This window comes from Ascidiella aspersa, chromosome 3, assembly GCF_963924565.1.
Source record: "Ascidiella aspersa chromosome 3, kaAscAspe10.2, whole genome shotgun sequence".
NCBI lineage: Eukaryota > Metazoa > Chordata > Ascidiacea > Phlebobranchia > Ascidiidae > Ascidiella > Ascidiella aspersa.
In genome coordinates, this window is record NC_139449.1 from 10,647,575 (window position 1) to 10,662,569 (window position 14,995).

At 40.4% G+C, this 14,995-nt stretch overlaps 42 non-coding genes across 42 annotated transcripts; all 42 read left to right on the forward strand.

The window, feature by feature from the left end:
- The first annotated feature begins 472 nt into the window (after positions 1–472).
- On the forward strand, positions 473–545 carry Trnav-aac (transfer RNA valine (anticodon AAC)). The gene has a single exon. It is a non-coding gene; the product is annotated as a tRNA-Val (tRNA).
- A 126-nt stretch (positions 546–671) lies between these two features.
- On the forward strand, positions 672–744 carry Trnav-aac (transfer RNA valine (anticodon AAC)). Its single transcript has one exon. It is a non-coding gene; the product is annotated as a tRNA-Val (tRNA).
- A 724-nt stretch (positions 745–1,468) lies between these two features.
- Positions 1,469–1,541, forward strand: Trnav-aac (transfer RNA valine (anticodon AAC)). Its single transcript has one exon. It is a non-coding gene; the product is annotated as a tRNA-Val (tRNA).
- A 127-nt stretch (positions 1,542–1,668) lies between these two features.
- Positions 1,669–1,741, forward strand: Trnav-cac (transfer RNA valine (anticodon CAC)). Its single transcript has one exon. It is a non-coding gene; the product is annotated as a tRNA-Val (tRNA).
- A 127-nt stretch (positions 1,742–1,868) lies between these two features.
- Trnav-aac (transfer RNA valine (anticodon AAC)) lies at positions 1,869–1,941 on the forward strand. The gene has a single exon. It is a non-coding gene; the product is annotated as a tRNA-Val (tRNA).
- A 126-nt stretch (positions 1,942–2,067) lies between these two features.
- On the forward strand, positions 2,068–2,140 carry Trnav-aac (transfer RNA valine (anticodon AAC)). The gene has a single exon. It is a non-coding gene; the product is annotated as a tRNA-Val (tRNA).
- A 126-nt stretch (positions 2,141–2,266) lies between these two features.
- Trnav-cac (transfer RNA valine (anticodon CAC)) lies at positions 2,267–2,339 on the forward strand. Its single transcript has one exon. It is a non-coding gene; the product is annotated as a tRNA-Val (tRNA).
- A 127-nt stretch (positions 2,340–2,466) lies between these two features.
- Trnav-uac (transfer RNA valine (anticodon UAC)) lies at positions 2,467–2,538 on the forward strand. The gene has a single exon. It is a non-coding gene; the product is annotated as a tRNA-Val (tRNA).
- A 720-nt stretch (positions 2,539–3,258) lies between these two features.
- Trnav-cac (transfer RNA valine (anticodon CAC)) lies at positions 3,259–3,331 on the forward strand. Its single transcript has one exon. It is a non-coding gene; the product is annotated as a tRNA-Val (tRNA).
- Positions 3,332–3,458: 127 nt separating this feature from the next.
- On the forward strand, positions 3,459–3,531 carry Trnav-aac (transfer RNA valine (anticodon AAC)). The gene has a single exon. It is a non-coding gene; the product is annotated as a tRNA-Val (tRNA).
- A 126-nt stretch (positions 3,532–3,657) lies between these two features.
- Positions 3,658–3,730, forward strand: Trnav-cac (transfer RNA valine (anticodon CAC)). The gene has a single exon. It is a non-coding gene; the product is annotated as a tRNA-Val (tRNA).
- A 127-nt stretch (positions 3,731–3,857) lies between these two features.
- Positions 3,858–3,930, forward strand: Trnav-aac (transfer RNA valine (anticodon AAC)). Its single transcript has one exon. It is a non-coding gene; the product is annotated as a tRNA-Val (tRNA).
- A 326-nt stretch (positions 3,931–4,256) lies between these two features.
- On the forward strand, positions 4,257–4,329 carry Trnav-aac (transfer RNA valine (anticodon AAC)). The gene has a single exon. It is a non-coding gene; the product is annotated as a tRNA-Val (tRNA).
- A 126-nt stretch (positions 4,330–4,455) lies between these two features.
- Trnav-aac (transfer RNA valine (anticodon AAC)) lies at positions 4,456–4,528 on the forward strand. Its single transcript has one exon. It is a non-coding gene; the product is annotated as a tRNA-Val (tRNA).
- A 130-nt stretch (positions 4,529–4,658) lies between these two features.
- On the forward strand, positions 4,659–4,731 carry Trnav-aac (transfer RNA valine (anticodon AAC)). Its single transcript has one exon. It is a non-coding gene; the product is annotated as a tRNA-Val (tRNA).
- A 126-nt stretch (positions 4,732–4,857) lies between these two features.
- Trnav-aac (transfer RNA valine (anticodon AAC)) lies at positions 4,858–4,930 on the forward strand. The gene has a single exon. It is a non-coding gene; the product is annotated as a tRNA-Val (tRNA).
- Positions 4,931–5,056: 126 nt separating this feature from the next.
- Positions 5,057–5,129, forward strand: Trnav-cac (transfer RNA valine (anticodon CAC)). Its single transcript has one exon. It is a non-coding gene; the product is annotated as a tRNA-Val (tRNA).
- A 523-nt stretch (positions 5,130–5,652) lies between these two features.
- Trnav-aac (transfer RNA valine (anticodon AAC)) lies at positions 5,653–5,725 on the forward strand. The gene has a single exon. It is a non-coding gene; the product is annotated as a tRNA-Val (tRNA).
- A 325-nt stretch (positions 5,726–6,050) lies between these two features.
- On the forward strand, positions 6,051–6,123 carry Trnav-cac (transfer RNA valine (anticodon CAC)). Its single transcript has one exon. It is a non-coding gene; the product is annotated as a tRNA-Val (tRNA).
- Positions 6,124–6,250: 127 nt separating this feature from the next.
- Positions 6,251–6,323, forward strand: Trnav-aac (transfer RNA valine (anticodon AAC)). The gene has a single exon. It is a non-coding gene; the product is annotated as a tRNA-Val (tRNA).
- A 730-nt stretch (positions 6,324–7,053) lies between these two features.
- On the forward strand, positions 7,054–7,126 carry Trnav-aac (transfer RNA valine (anticodon AAC)). Its single transcript has one exon. It is a non-coding gene; the product is annotated as a tRNA-Val (tRNA).
- A 721-nt stretch (positions 7,127–7,847) lies between these two features.
- Trnav-aac (transfer RNA valine (anticodon AAC)) lies at positions 7,848–7,920 on the forward strand. Its single transcript has one exon. It is a non-coding gene; the product is annotated as a tRNA-Val (tRNA).
- A 126-nt stretch (positions 7,921–8,046) lies between these two features.
- On the forward strand, positions 8,047–8,118 carry Trnav-aac (transfer RNA valine (anticodon AAC)). The gene has a single exon. It is a non-coding gene; the product is annotated as a tRNA-Val (tRNA).
- A 126-nt stretch (positions 8,119–8,244) lies between these two features.
- On the forward strand, positions 8,245–8,317 carry Trnav-aac (transfer RNA valine (anticodon AAC)). Its single transcript has one exon. It is a non-coding gene; the product is annotated as a tRNA-Val (tRNA).
- A 126-nt stretch (positions 8,318–8,443) lies between these two features.
- Trnav-aac (transfer RNA valine (anticodon AAC)) lies at positions 8,444–8,516 on the forward strand. Its single transcript has one exon. It is a non-coding gene; the product is annotated as a tRNA-Val (tRNA).
- A 921-nt stretch (positions 8,517–9,437) lies between these two features.
- On the forward strand, positions 9,438–9,510 carry Trnav-aac (transfer RNA valine (anticodon AAC)). The gene has a single exon. It is a non-coding gene; the product is annotated as a tRNA-Val (tRNA).
- Positions 9,511–9,636: 126 nt separating this feature from the next.
- Trnav-aac (transfer RNA valine (anticodon AAC)) lies at positions 9,637–9,709 on the forward strand. The gene has a single exon. It is a non-coding gene; the product is annotated as a tRNA-Val (tRNA).
- Positions 9,710–9,835: 126 nt separating this feature from the next.
- On the forward strand, positions 9,836–9,908 carry Trnav-aac (transfer RNA valine (anticodon AAC)). The gene has a single exon. It is a non-coding gene; the product is annotated as a tRNA-Val (tRNA).
- A 128-nt stretch (positions 9,909–10,036) lies between these two features.
- On the forward strand, positions 10,037–10,109 carry Trnav-cac (transfer RNA valine (anticodon CAC)). The gene has a single exon. It is a non-coding gene; the product is annotated as a tRNA-Val (tRNA).
- A 1,248-nt stretch (positions 10,110–11,357) lies between these two features.
- Positions 11,358–11,430, forward strand: Trnav-uac (transfer RNA valine (anticodon UAC)). Its single transcript has one exon. It is a non-coding gene; the product is annotated as a tRNA-Val (tRNA).
- A 127-nt stretch (positions 11,431–11,557) lies between these two features.
- Trnav-aac (transfer RNA valine (anticodon AAC)) lies at positions 11,558–11,630 on the forward strand. Its single transcript has one exon. It is a non-coding gene; the product is annotated as a tRNA-Val (tRNA).
- Positions 11,631–11,954: 324 nt separating this feature from the next.
- On the forward strand, positions 11,955–12,027 carry Trnav-cac (transfer RNA valine (anticodon CAC)). The gene has a single exon. It is a non-coding gene; the product is annotated as a tRNA-Val (tRNA).
- Positions 12,028–12,154: 127 nt separating this feature from the next.
- Trnav-aac (transfer RNA valine (anticodon AAC)) lies at positions 12,155–12,227 on the forward strand. The gene has a single exon. It is a non-coding gene; the product is annotated as a tRNA-Val (tRNA).
- A 128-nt stretch (positions 12,228–12,355) lies between these two features.
- On the forward strand, positions 12,356–12,428 carry Trnav-cac (transfer RNA valine (anticodon CAC)). The gene has a single exon. It is a non-coding gene; the product is annotated as a tRNA-Val (tRNA).
- Positions 12,429–12,555: 127 nt separating this feature from the next.
- Positions 12,556–12,627, forward strand: Trnav-uac (transfer RNA valine (anticodon UAC)). Its single transcript has one exon. It is a non-coding gene; the product is annotated as a tRNA-Val (tRNA).
- Positions 12,628–12,951: 324 nt separating this feature from the next.
- Positions 12,952–13,024, forward strand: Trnav-aac (transfer RNA valine (anticodon AAC)). Its single transcript has one exon. It is a non-coding gene; the product is annotated as a tRNA-Val (tRNA).
- A 126-nt stretch (positions 13,025–13,150) lies between these two features.
- On the forward strand, positions 13,151–13,223 carry Trnav-aac (transfer RNA valine (anticodon AAC)). The gene has a single exon. It is a non-coding gene; the product is annotated as a tRNA-Val (tRNA).
- Positions 13,224–13,351: 128 nt separating this feature from the next.
- On the forward strand, positions 13,352–13,424 carry Trnav-cac (transfer RNA valine (anticodon CAC)). Its single transcript has one exon. It is a non-coding gene; the product is annotated as a tRNA-Val (tRNA).
- A 127-nt stretch (positions 13,425–13,551) lies between these two features.
- On the forward strand, positions 13,552–13,623 carry Trnav-uac (transfer RNA valine (anticodon UAC)). The gene has a single exon. It is a non-coding gene; the product is annotated as a tRNA-Val (tRNA).
- Positions 13,624–13,947: 324 nt separating this feature from the next.
- Positions 13,948–14,020, forward strand: Trnav-aac (transfer RNA valine (anticodon AAC)). The gene has a single exon. It is a non-coding gene; the product is annotated as a tRNA-Val (tRNA).
- Positions 14,021–14,146: 126 nt separating this feature from the next.
- Positions 14,147–14,219, forward strand: Trnav-aac (transfer RNA valine (anticodon AAC)). The gene has a single exon. It is a non-coding gene; the product is annotated as a tRNA-Val (tRNA).
- Positions 14,220–14,345: 126 nt separating this feature from the next.
- Positions 14,346–14,418, forward strand: Trnav-aac (transfer RNA valine (anticodon AAC)). Its single transcript has one exon. It is a non-coding gene; the product is annotated as a tRNA-Val (tRNA).
- Positions 14,419–14,995: the final 577 nt, after the last annotated feature.

Sequence of the window (14,995 nt, forward strand, 5' to 3'; positions counted from 1 at the left end):
TAAATTGTTTATTTTCGTTCAATGGCTTATTTTTTTCAGCTATCCAATGACCAATAGTTTAATTACAGGTCAACCGTTGCTTAGTGTAGTGGTTATCACGTTCGACTAACACGCGATAGGTCCCCGGTCCGAGCGCGGGTGGAAACCTGTTTTTTTATTCGTATGGTACTATGCTGTCTTCATAATATTAATGACCTTAAATATTTCTTTTCCCGTTAGGGATTGTTTGAGTTTAAGTTCTAACACACCAACTGTTTATTATTTTATCAACCGTTTCCTTAGTGTAGGGTTTATCACGTTCGCTTTACACGCGAAAGTTCCCCGGTTCGAGCCCGGGGGAAAACATGAATGTTTTCATTATAGTGGTTTCCCGATGTCTTAATATTATTTGCAACCTATATTGTTTCTTTTCGCTTTATGGCCTATGGGTTTACAATTGTGCAATGATCAATAGTTTAACAACACATTAACCGTTTCCGTAGTGTAGTGGTTATCACGTTCGCCTAACACGCGAAAGGTCCCCGGTTCGAGCCCGGGCGGAAACATGTTTTTCTTCATTCAAGTGTTTTCCCGCTGTCTTAATATTATTTACAACTTGAATTGTTTCTTTTCGCATTATGACTCATTTGTTTCAATTTTCCAATGACGAATAGTTTAACACCACATGAACCGTTTCCGTAGTGTAGTGGTTATCACGTTCGCCTAACACGCGAAAGGTCCCCGGTTCGATCCAGTGCGGAAACATGGATGTTTTCATTTAAGTGGTTTTCTGCTGTCTTACATATATTAATGACCTCAAATAGTAATTTTCGCGTTAGCGATTATTTGAGTGTAAATCATAAGACACCAACTTTTTATTATTTTATCAACCGTTTCCGTAGTGTAGTGGTTATTACGCTCGCCTCACACGCGAAAGGTCCCCGGCACGCGAAAGGTCCCCGGTATGTTTTTCTTCACTCAAGTGTTTTCCCGCTGTCTTAATATTATTTACAACCTGACTTGTTTCTTTTCGCATTATGGCTCATTTGTTTCAACTATCCAATGATCAATAGTTTAACAACACATGAACCGTTTCCGTAATGCAGTGGTTATCACGTTCGCCTAACATGCGATAGGTCCCCGGTCCGAGCGCGGGTGGAAACCTGTTTTTTTATTCGTATGGTGCTATGCTGTCTTCATAATATTAATGACCTTAAATATTTCTTTTCCCGTTAGGGATTATTTGAGTTTAAGTTGTAACACACCAACTGTTTATTATTTTATCAACCGTTTCCGTAGTGTAGGGTTTATCACGTTCGCTTTACACGCGAAAGGTCCCCGGTTCGAGCCCGGGGGTAAACATGAATGTTTTCATTTGAGTGGTTTCCCGATGTCTTAATATTATTTGTAACCTAAATTGTTTCTTTTCGCTTTATGGCCTATGGTTTTTCAATTGTGCAATGATCAATAGTTTGACAACACATGAACCGTTTCCGTAGTGTAGTGGTTATCACGTTCGCCTAACACGCGAAAGGTCCCCGGTTCGAGCCCGGGCGGAAACATGTTTTTCTTCTTTCAAGTGTTTTCCCGCTGTCTTAATATTATTTACAACCTAAATTGTTTCTTTTCGCTTTATGGCCTATGGGTTTACAATTGTGCAATGATCAATAGTTTAACAACACATGAACCGTTTCCGTATTGCAGTGGTTATCAGGTTCGCCTCACACGCGAAAGGTCCCCGGTTCGAGCCCGGGCTGAAACATGAATGTTTTCATTTTAGTGGTTTCCCGATGTCTTAATATTATTTGCAACCTAAATTGTTTCTTTTCGCTTTATGGCCTATGGGTTTACAATTGTGCAATGATCAATAGTTTAACAACACATGAACCGTTTCCGTAGTGTAGTGGTTATCACGTTCGCCTAACACGCGAAAGGTCCCCGGTTCGAGCCCAGGCGGAAACATGTTTTTCTTCACTCAAGTGCTTTCCCGCTGTCTTAATATTATTTACAACCTGAATTGTTTCTTTTCGCATTATGGCTCATTTGTTTCAACTTTCCAATGACGAATAGTTTAACTGCACATGAACCGTTTCCGTAGTGTAGTGGTTATCACGTTCGCCTAACACGCGAAAGGTCCCCGGTTCGAGCCCGGGCGGAAACATGTTTTTCTTCATTCAAGTGTTTTCCCGCTGTCTTAATATTATTTACAACCTGACTTGTTTCTTTTCGCATTATGGCTCATTTGTTTCAACTATCCAATGATGAATAGTTTAACAACACATCAACCGTTTCCGTAGTGTAGTGGTTATCACGTTCGCCTCACACGCGAAAGGTCCCCGGTTCGAGCCCGGGCGGAAACATGAATGTTTTCATTTAAGTGGTTTCCCGATGTCTTAATATTATTTGTAACCTAAATTGTTTCTTTTCGCTTTATGGCCTATGGGTTTACAATTGTGCAATGATCAATAGTTTAACAACATATGCACCGTTTCCGTAGTGTAGTGGTTATCACGTTCGCTTTACACTCGAAAGTCCCCGGTTCGAGCCCGGGCGGAAACATGTTTTTCTTCATTTAAGTGGTTTCTTGCTGTCTTAATATCATTTACAAGCTAAATTGTTTATTTTCGCTTTATGGCTTATTTTTTTCAGCTATCCAATGACCAATAGTTTAATAACAGGTCAACCGTTGCTTAGTGTAGTGCTTATCACGTTCGCTTAACACGCGATAGATCCCCGGTTCGGGCCCGGGCGGAAACATGTTTTTCTTCATTCAAGTGTTTTCCCGCTGTCTTAATGTTATTTACAACCTGACTTGTTTCTTTTCGCATTATGGCTCATTTGTTTCAACTATCCAATGATCAATAGTTTAACAACACATGAACCGTTTCCGTTGTATAGTGGTTATCACGATCGCTTTACACGCGAAAGGTCCCCGGTTTGACCCAGGGCGGAAACATGTTTTTCTTCATTTATGTGGTTTCTTGCTGTCTTAATATCGTTTACAAGCTAAATTGTTTATTTTCGTTCAATGGCTTATTTTTTTCAGCTATCCAATGACCAATAATTTAATTACAGGTCAACCGTTGCTTAGTGTAGTGCTTATCACGTTCGCCTAACACGCGATAGGTCCCCGGTCCGAGCGCGGGTGGAAACCTGTTTTTTTATTCGTATGGTCCTATGCTGTCTTCATAATATTAATGACCTTAAATATTTCTTATCCCGTTAGGGATGAATTGAGTTTAAGTTGTAATACACCAACTGTTTACTATTTTATCAACCGTTTCCGTAGTGTAGTGGTTATCACGTTCGCCTCACACGCGAAAGGTCCCCGGTTCGAGCCCGGGCTAAAACATGAATGTTTTCATTTTAGTGGTTTCCCGATGTCTTAATATTATTTGCAACCTAAATTGTTTCTTTTCGCTTTGTGGCCTATGGGTTTACAATTGTGCAATGATCAATAGTTTAACAACACATGAACCGTTTCCGTAGTGTAGTGGTTATCACGTTCGCCTAACACGCGAAAGGTCCCCGGTTCGAGCCCGGGCGGAAACATGTTTTTCTTCATTCAAGTGTTTTCCCGCTGTCTTAATATTATTTACAACCTGACTTGTTTCTTTTCGCATTACGGCTCATTTGTTTCAACTATCCAATGATGAATAGTTTAACAACACATCAACCGTTTCCGTAGTGTAGTGGTTATCACGTTCGCCTCACTCGCGAAAGGTCCCCGGTTCGAGCCCGGGCGGAAACATGAATGTTTTCATTTAAGTGGTTTCCCGATGTCTTAATATTATTTGCAACCTAAATTGTTTCTTTTCGCTTTATGGCCTATCGGTTTACAATTGTGCAATGATCAATAGTTTAACAACACATGAACCGTATCCGTAGTGTAGTGGTTATCACGTTCGCCTAACACGCGAAAGGTCCCCGGTTCGAGCCCGGGCGGAAACATGTTTTTCTTCATTCAAGTGTTTTCCCGCTGTCTTAATATTATTTACAACCTGACTTGTTTCTTTTCGCATTATGGCTCATTTGTTTCAACTATCCAATGATCAATAGTTTAACAACACATGAACCGTTTCCGTAGTATAGTGGTTATCGCGATCGCTTTACACGCGAAAGGTCCCCGGTTTGAGCCCGGACGGAAACATGAATGTTTTCATTATAGTGGTTTCCCGATGTCTTAATATCATTTGCAACCTAAATTGTTTCTTTTCGCTTTATGGCCTATGGGTTTACAATTGTGCAATGATCAATAGTTTAACAACACATGAACCGTTTCCGTAGTGTAGTGGTTATCACGTTCGCCTAACACGCGAAAGGTCCCCGATTCGAGCCCGGGCGGAAACATGTTTTTCTTCACTCAAGTGTTTTCCCGCTGTCTTAATATTATTTACAACCTGAATTGTTTCTTTTCGCATTATGACTCATTTGTTTCAACTTTCCAATGACGAATAGTTTAACAGCACATGAACCGTTTCCGTAGTGTAGTGGTTATCACGTTCGTCTAACACACGAAAGGTCCCCGGTTCGATCCAGGGCGGAAACATGGATGTTTTTCTTCATTCAAGTGTTTTCCCGCTTTCTTAATATTATTTACAACCTGACTTGTTTCTTTTCGCATTATGGCTCATTTATTTCAAATATCCAATGATCAATAGTTTAACAACACATGAACCGTTTCCGTAGTGTAGTGGTTATCACGTTCGCCTAACACGCGAAAGGTCCCCGGTTCGAGCCCGGGCGGAAACATGTTTTTCTTCACTCAAGTGTTTTCCCGCTGTCTTAATATTATTTACAACCTGAATTGTTTCTTTTCGCATTATGGCTCATTTGTTTCAACTTTCCAATGACGAATAGTTTAACTGCACATGAACCGTTTCCGTAGTGTAGTGGTTATCACGTTCGCCTAACACGCGAAAGGTCCCCGGTTCGAGCACGGGCGGAAACATGTTTTTCTTCATTCAAGTGTTTTCCCGCTGTCTTAATATTATTTACAACCTGACTTGTTTCTTTTCGCACTATGGCTCATTTGTTTCAACTATCCAATGATGAATAGTTTAACAACACAACAACCGTTTCCGTAGTGTAGAGGTTATCACGTTCGCCTCACACGCGAAAGGTCCTCGGTTCGAGCCCTGGCGGAAAAATGAATGTTTTCATTTAAGTGGTTTCTTGCTGTCTTGATATCATTTACAAGCTAAATTGTTTAATTTCGTTCAATGGCTTATTTTTTTCAGCTATCCAATGACCAATAGTTTAATTACAGGTCAACCGTTGCTTAGTGTAGTGCTTATCACGTTCGCCTAACACGCGATAGGTCCCCGGTCCGAGCGCGGGTGGAAACCTGTTTTTTTATTCGTATGGTCCTATGCTGTCTTCATAATATTAATGACCTTAAATATTTCTTTTCCCGTTAGGGATTATTTGAGTTTAAGTTGTAACACACCATCTGTTTATTATTTTATCAACCGTTTCCTTAGTGTAGGGTTTATCACGTTCGCTTTACACGCGAAAGGTCCCCGGTTCGAGCCCGGGGGAAAACATGAATGTTTTCATTATAGTGGTTTCCCGATGTCTTAATATTATTTGCAACCTATATTGTTTCTTTTCGCTTTATGGCCTATGGGTTTACAATTGTGCAATGATCAATAGTTTAAGAACACATTAACCGTTTCCGTAGTGTAGTGGTTATCACGTTCGCCTAACACGCGAAAGGTCCCCGGTTCGAGCCCGGGCGTAAACATGTTTTTCTTCATTCAAGTGTTTTCCAGCTGTCTTAATATTATTTACAACCTGACTTGTTTCTTTTCGCTTCAAGGCCTATGTGTTTTCAATTGTGCAATGATCAATAGTTTAACAACACATGAACCGTTTCCGTAGTGTAGTGGTTATCACGTTCGCATCACACGCGAAAGGTCCGCGGATCGAGCCCTGGTGGAAACATGTGTTTTTCATTCGAGTGGTTTTCTGCTGTATTAATTATATTAATGACCTTAAATAGTAATTTCGCGTTAGGGAGTATTTGAGTGTAAATTATAACACTCCAACTGTTTATTAATTTATCAACCGTTTCCGTAGTGTAGTGGTTATCACGTTCGCCTCACACGCGAAAGGTCCCCGGTTCGAGCCCGGGCGGAAACATGAATGTTTTCATTTTAGTGGTTTCCCGATGTCTTAATATTATTTGCAACCTAAATTGTTTCTTTTCGCTTTAAGGCCTATGTGTTTTCAATTATGCAATGATCAATAGTTTAACAACACATGAACCGTTTCCGTAGTGTAGTGGTTATCACGTTCGCCAAACAGGCGAAAAGTCCCCGGTTCGAGCCCGGGCGGAAACATGCTTTTCTTCATTTATGTGGTTTCTTGCTGTCTTAATATCATTTACAAGCTAAATTGTTTATTTTCGTTCAATGGCTTATTTTTTTCAGCTATCCAATGACCAATAGTTTAATTACAGGTCAACCGTTTTTTAGTGGAGTGCTTATCACGTTCGCCTAACACGCGAAAGGTCCCCGGTTCGAGCCCGGGCGGAAACATGAATGTTTTCATTTTAGTGGTTTCCCGATGTCTTAATATTATTTGCAACCTAAATTGTTTCTTTTCGCTTGATGGCCTATGGGTTTACAATTGTGCAATGATCAATAGTTTAACAACACATGAACCGTTTCCGTAGTGTAGGCCTAGTGTTTGTCACATTGGGCTCACACGCAAAAGGTCCCCGGTTCGATCCAGGGCGGAAACATGGATGTTTTCATTTAAGTGGTTTTCTGCTGTCTTACATATATTAATGACCTCAAATAGTAATTTTCGCGTTAGGGATTATTTGAGTGTAAATCATAAGACACCAACTTTTTATTATTTTATCAACCGTTTCCGTAGTGTAGTGGTTATCACGCTCGCCTCACACGCGAAAGGTCCCCGGCACGCGAAAGGTCCCCGGTATGTTTTTCTTCACTCAAGTGTTTTCCCGCTGTCTTAATATTATTTACAACCTGACTTGTTTCTTTTCGCATTATGGCTCATTTGTTTCAACTATCCAATGATCAATAGTTTAACAACACATGAACCTTTTCCGTAGTGTAGTGGTTATCACGTTCGCCTAACACGCGAAAGGTCCCCGGTTCGAGCCCGGGCGGAAACATGTTTTTCTTCATTTATGTGGTTTCTTGCTGTCTTAATATCATTTACAAGCTAAATTGTTTATTTTCGCTTTATGGCTTATTTTTTTCAGCTATCCAAAGACCAATAGTTTAATAACAGAAAAACCGTTTCGTAGTGTAGTGCTTATCACGTTCGCCTAACACGCGATAGGTCCCCGGTTCGGGCCCGGGCGGAAACATGTTTTTCTTCATTTAAGTGGTTTCTTGCTGTCTTTATATTAGTTACAAGCTAAATTGTTTATTTTCGTTCAATGGCTTATTTTTGTCAGCTGTCCAATGACCAATAGTTTAATTACAGGTCAACCGTTGCTTAGTGTAGTGCTTATCACGTTCGCCTAACACGCGATAGGTCCCCGGTCCGAACGTGGGTGGAAACCTGTTTTTTTATTCGTATGGTCCTATGCTTTCTTCATAATATTAATGACCTTAAATATTTCTTTTCCCGTTAGGGATTATTTGAGTTTAAGTTCTAACTCACCAACTGTTTATTATTTTATCAACCGTTTCCGTAGTGTAGGGTTTATCACGTTTGCTTTACACGCGAAAGGTCCCCGGTTCGAGCCCGGGGGAAAACATGAATGTTTTCATTATAGTGGTTTCCCGATGTCTTAATGTCATTTGCAACCTAAATTGTTTCTTTTCGCTTTATGGCCTATGGGTTTACAATTGTGCAATGATCAATAGTTTAACAACACATGAACCGTTTCCGTAGTGTAGTGGTTATCACGTTCGCCTAACACGCGAAAGGTCCCCGGTTCGAGCCCGGGCGGAAACATGTTTTTCTTCACTCAAGTGTTTTCCCGCTGTCTTAATATTATTTACAACCTGAATTATTTCTTTTCGCATTATGACTCATTTGTTTCAACTTTCCAATGACGAATAGTTTAACAGCACATGAACCGTTTCCGTAGTGTAGTGGTTATCACGTTCGCCTAACACGCGAAAGGTCCTCGGTTCGATCCCGGCGGAAACATGTTTTTCTTCATTCAAGTGTTTTCCCGCTGTCTTAATATTATTTACAACCTGACTTGTTTCTTTTCGCATTATGGCTCATTTGTTTCAACTATCCAATGATCAATAGTTTAACAACACATGAACCGTTTCCGTAGTGTAGTGGTTATCACGTTCGCCTAACACGCGAAAGGTCCCCGGTTCGAGCCCGGGCGGAAACATGTTTTTCTTCACTCAAGTGTTTTCCCGCTGTCTTAATATTATTTACAACCTGAATTGTTTCTTTTCGCATTATGGCTCATTTGTTTCAACTTTCCCATGACGAATAGTTTAACAGCACATGAACCGTTTCCGTAGTGTAGTGGTTATCACGTACGCCTAACACGCGAAAGGTCCCCGGTTCGAGCCCGGGCGGAAACATGTTTTTCTTCATTCAAGTGTTTTCCCGCTATCTTAATATTATTTACAACCTGACTTGTTTCTTTTCGCATTATGGCTCATTTGTTTCAACTATCCAATGATGAATAGTTTAACAACACATGAACCGTTTCCGTAGTATATTGGTTATCACGATCGCTTTACACGCGAAAGGTCCCCGGTTTGACTCAGGGCGGAAACATGTTTTTCTTCATTTATGTGGTTTCTTGCAGTCTTAATATCATTTACAAGCTAAATTGTTTATTTTCGTTCAATGGCTTATTTTTTTCAGCTATCCAATGACCAATAGTTTAATTACAGGTCAACCGTTGCTTTGTGTAGTGCTTATCACGTTCGCCTAACACGCGATAGGTCCCCGGTCCGAGCGCGGGTGGAAACCTGTTTTTTCATTCGTATGGTCCTATGATGTCTTCATAATATTAATGACCTTAAATATTTCTTTTCCCGTTAGGGATTATTTGAGTTTAAGTTCTAACACACCAACTGTTTATTATTTTATCAACCGTTTCCGTAGTGTAGGGTTTATCACGTTCGCTTTACACGCGAAAGCTCCCCGGTTCGAGCCCGGGGGAAAACATGAATGTTTTCATTATAGTGGTTTCCCGATGTCTTAATGTCATTTGCAACCTAAATTGTTTCTTTTCGCTTTATGGCCTATGGGTTTACAATTGTGCAATGATCAATAGTTTAACAACACATGAACCGTTTCCGTAGTGTAGTGCTTATCACGTTCGCCTAACACGCGATAGGTCCCCGGTTCGGGCCCGGGCGGAAACATGTTTTTCTTCATTCAAGTGTTTACCCGCTGTCTTAATGTTATTTACAACCTGATTTGTTTCTTTTCGCATTATGGCTCATTTGTTTCAACTATCCAATGATCAATAGTTTAACAACACATGAACCGTTTCCGTAGTGTAGTGGTTATCACGTTCGCCTAACACGCGAAAGGTCCCCGGTTCGAGCCCGGGCGGAAACATGTTTTTCTTCACTCAAGTGTTTTCCCGCTGTCTTAATATTATTTACAACCTGAATTGTTTCTTTTCGCATTATGGCTCATTTGTTTCAACTTTACCATGACGAATAGTTTAACAGCACATGAACCGTTTCCGTAGTGTTGTGGTTATCACGTTCGCCTAACACGCGAAAGGTCCCCGGTTCGAGCCCGGGCGGAAACATGTTTTTCTTCACTCAAGTGTTTTCCCGCTGTCTTAATATTATTTACAACCTGAATTGTTTCTTTTCGCATTATGGCTCATTTGTTTCAACTTTCCCATGACGAATAATTTAACAGCACATGAACCGTTTCCGTAGTGTAGTGGTTATCACGTTCGCCTAACACGCGAAAGGTCCCCGGTTCGAGCCCGGGCGGAAACATGTTTTTCTTCATTCAAGTGTTTTCCCGCTGTCTTAATATTATTTACAACCTGACTTGTTTCTTTTCGCATTATGGCTCATTTGTTTCAACTATATCCAATGATGAATAGTTTAACAACACATGAACCGTTTCCGTAGTGTAGTGGTTTTCACGTTCGCCTCACACGCGAAAGGTCCCCGGTTCGAGCCCGGGCGGCAACATGAATGTTTTCATTTAAGTGGTTTCCCGATGTCTTAATATTATTTGCAACCTAAATTGTTTCTTTTCGCTTTATGGCCTATGGGTTTACAATTGTGCAATGATCAATAGTTTAACAACATATGCACCGTTTCCGTAGTGTAGTGGTTATCACGTTCGCTTTACACTCGATTGTCCCCGTTTCGAGTCCGGGCGAAAACATGATTTTCTTCATTTAAGTGGTTTCTTGCTGTCTTTATATTAGTTACAAACTAAATTGTTGATTTTTGCTTTATGGCTTATTTTTTTCAGCTATCCAATGACCAATAGTTTAATAGCAGAAAAACCGTTTCGTAGTGTAGTGCTTACCACGTTCGCCTAACACGCGATAGGTCCCCGGTTCGGGCCCGGGCGGAAACATGTTTTTCTTCATTCAAGTGTTTTCCCGCTGTCTTAATGTTATTTACAACCTGACTTGTTTCTTTTCGCATTATGGCTCATTTGTTTCAACTATCCAATGATCAATAGTTTAACAACACATGAACCGTTTCCGTAGTATATTGTTTAAGTGGTTTCTTGCTATCTTTTTATTAGTTACAAACTAAATTGTTGATTTTTGCTTTACGGCTTATTTTTTTCAGCTATCCAATGACCAATAGTTTAATAGCAGAAAAACCGTTTCGTAGTGTAGTGCTTACCACGTTCGCCTAACACGCGATAGGTCCCCGGTTCGGGCCCGGGCGGAAACATGTTTTTCTTCATTCAAGTGTTTTCCCGCTGTCTTAATGTTATTTACAACCTGACTTGTTTCTTTTCGCATTATGGCTCATTTGTTTCAACTATCCAATGATCAATAGTTTAACAACACATGAACCGTTTCCGTAGTATATTGGTTATCACGATCGCTTTACACGCGAAAGGTTCCCGGTTTGACTCAGGGCGGAAACATGTTTTTCTTCATTTATGTGGTTTCTTGCAGTCTTAATAGCATTTACAAGCTAAATTGTTTATTTTCGTTCAATGGCTTATTTTTTTCAGCTATCCAATGACCAATAGTTTAATTACAGGTCAACCGTTGCTTTGTGTAGTGCTTATCACGTTCGCCTAACACGCGATAGGTCCCCGGTCCGAGCGCGGGTGGAAACCTGTTTTTTCATTCGTATGGTCCTATGATGTCTTCATAATATTAATGACCTTAAATATTTCTTTTCCCGTTAGGGATTATTTGAGTTTAAGTTCTAACACACCAACTGTTTATTATTTTATCAACCGTTTCCGTAGTGTAGGGTTTATCACGTTCGCTTTACACGCGAAAGGTCCCCGGTTCGAGCCCGGGCGGAAACATGAATGTTTTCATTTTAGTGGTTTCCCGATGTCTTAATATTATTTGCAACCTAAATTGCTTCTTTTCGCTTCATGGCCTACGGGTTTACAATTATGCAATGATCAATAGTTTAACAACACATGAACCGTTTCCGTAGTGTAGTGGTTATCACGTTCGCCTAACACGCGAAAGGTCCCCGGTTCGAGCCCGGGTGGAAACATGTTTTTTTCATTCGAGTGGTTTTCTGTTGTCTTAATATTATTTACAACCTAAATTGCTTCTTTTCGCTTCATGGCCTATGTGTTTTCAATTGTACAATGATCAATAGTTTAATAATACGATAACCGTTTCCGTAGTGTAGTGGTTATCACCTTCGCCTAACACTCGAAAGTTCCCCGGTTCGAGCCCGGGTGGAAACATGTTTTTTTCATTCGAGTGGTTTTCTGCTGTCTTAATTATATTAATGACCTTAAATAGCAATTTCGCGTTAGGGATTATTTGAGTGTAAATTATAACACACCAACTGTTTATGATTTTATCAACCATTTCCGTAGTGTAGTGGTTATCACGTTCGCCTCACACGCGAAATGTCCCCGGTTCGAGCCCGGGCGGAAACATGAATGTTTTCATTTTAGTGGTTTCCCGATGTCTTAATATTATTTGCAACCTAAATTGTTTCATTTCGCTTTATGGCCTATGTGTTTTCAATTATGCAATGATCAATAGTTTAACAACACATGAACCGTTTGCGTAGTGTAGTGGTTATCACGTTCGCCTAACACGCGAAAGGTCCCCGGTTCGAGCCCGGGCGGAAACATGTTTTTCTTCATTCAAGTGTTTTCCCGCTGTCTTAATATTATTTACAACCTGACTTGTTTCTTTTCGCATTATGGCTCATTTGTTTCAACTATATCCAATGATGAATAGTTTAACAACACATGAACCGTTTCCGTAGTGTAGTGGTTTTCACGTTCGCCTCACACGCGAAAGGTCCCCGGTTCGAGCCCGGGCGGCAACATGAATGTTTTCATTTAAGTGGTTTCCCGATGTCTTAATATTATTTGCAACCTAAATTGTTTCTTTTCGCTTTATGGCCTATGGGTTTACAATTGTGCAATGATCAATAGTTTAACAACATATGCACCGTTTCCGTAGTGTAGTGGTTATCACGTTCGCTTTACACTCGAAAGTCCCCGGTTCGAGCCCGGGCGGAAACATGTTTTTCTTCATTTAAGTGGTTTCTTGCTGTCTTTATATTAGTTACAAACTAAATTGTTGATTTTTGCTTTATGACTTATTTTTTTCAGCTATCCAATGACCAATAGTTTAATAACAGAAAAACCGTTTCGTAGTATAGTGCTTATCACGTTCGCCTAACACGCGATAGGTCCCCGGTTCGGGCCCGGGCGGAAACATGTTTTTCTTCATTCAAGTGTTTACCCGCTGTCTTAATGTTATTTACAACCTGACTTGTTTCTTTTCGCATTATGGCTCATTTGTTTCAACTATCCAATGATCAATAGTTTAACAACACATGAACCGTTTCCGTAGTGTAGTGGTTATCACGTTCGCCTAACACGCGAAAGGTCCCCGGTTCGAGCCCGGGCGGAAACATGTTTTTCTTCACTCAAGTGTTTTCCCGCTGTCTTAATATTATTTACAACCTGAATTGTTTCTTTTCGCATTATGGCTCATTTGTTTCAACTTTCCCATGACGAATAATTTAACAGCACATGAACCGTTTCCGTAGTGTAGTGGTTATCACGTTCGCCTAACACGCGAAAGGTCCCCGGTTCGAGCCCGGGCGGAAACATGTTTTTCTTCATTCAAGTGTTTTCCCGCTGTCTTAATATTATTTACAACCTGACTTGTTTCTTTTCGCATTATGGCTCATTTGTTTCAACTATATCCAATGATGAATAGTTTAACAACACATGAACCGTTTCCGTAGTGTAGTGGTTTTCACGTTCGCCTCACACGCGAAAGGTCCCCGGTACGAGCCCGGGCGGCAACATGAATGTTTTCATTTAAGTGGTTTCCCGATGTCTTAATATTATTTGCAACCTAAATTGTTTCTTTTCGCTTTATGGCCTATGGGTTTACAATTGTGCAATGATCAATAGTTTAACAACATATGTACCGTTTCCGTAGTGTAGTGGTTATCACGTTCGCTTTACACTCGAAAGTCCCCGGTTCGAGCCCGGGCGGAAACATGTTTTTCTTCATTTAAGTGGTTTCTTGCTGTCTTTATATTAGTTACAAACTAAATTGTTGATTTTTGCTTTATAACTTATTTTTTTCAGCTATCCAATGACCAATAGTTTAATAACAGAAAAACCGTTTCGTAGTATAGTGCTTATCACGTTCGCCTAACACGCGATAGGTCCCCGGTTCGGGCCCGGGCGGAAACATGTTTTTCTTCATTCAAGTGTTTACCCGCTGACTTAATGTTATTTACAACCTGACTTGTTTCTTTTCGCATTATGGCTCATTTGTTTCAACTATCCAATGATCAATAGTTTAACAACACATGAACCGTTTCCGTAGTGTAGTGGTTATCACGTTCGCCTAACACGCGAAAGGTCCCCGGTTCGAGCCCGGGCGGAAACATGTTTTTCTTCACTCAAGTGTTTTCCCGCTGTCTTAATATTATTTACAACCTGAATTGTTTCTTTTCGCATTATGGCTCATTTGTTTCAACTTTCCCATGACGAATAGTTTAACAGCACATGAACCGTTTCCGTAGTGTAGTGGTTATCACGTACGCCTAACACGCGAAAGGTCCCCGGTTCGAGCCCGGGCGGAAACATGTTTTTCTTCATTCAAGTGTTTTCCCGCTATCTTAATATTATTTACAACCTGACTTGTTTCTTTTCGCATTATGGCTCATTTGTTTCAACTATCCGATGATGAATAGTTTAACAACACATGAACCGTTTCCGTAGTGTAGTGGTTATCACGTTCGCCTAACACGCGAAAGGTCCCCGGTTCGAGCCCGGGCGGAAACATGAATGTTTTCATTTAAGTAGTGGTTTCCCGATGTCTTAATATTATTTGCAACCTAAATTGTTTCTTTTCGCTTTATGGCATATCGGTTTACAATTGTGCAATGATCAATAGTTTAACAACATATGCACCGTTTCCGTAGTGTAGTGGTTATCACGTTCGCTTTACACTCGAATGTCCCCGTTTCGAGCCCGGGCGAAAACATGATTTTCTTCATTTAAATGGTTTCTTGCTGTCTTTATATAAGTTACAAACTAAATTGTTGATTTTTTCTTTATGGCTTATTTTTTTCAGCTATCCAATGACCAATAGTTTAATAGCAGAAAAACCGTTTCGTAATGTAGTGCTTACCACGTTCGCCTAACACGCGATAGGTCCCCGGTTCGTGCCCGGGCGGAAACATGTTTTTCTTCATTCAAGTGTTTTCCCGCTGTCTTAATGTTATTTACAACCTGACTTGTTTCTTTTCGCATTATGGCTCATTTGTTTCAACTTTCCAATGATCAATAGTTTAACAACACATGAACCGTTTCCGTAGTATATTGTTTAAGTGGTTTCTTGCTATCTTTATATTAGTTA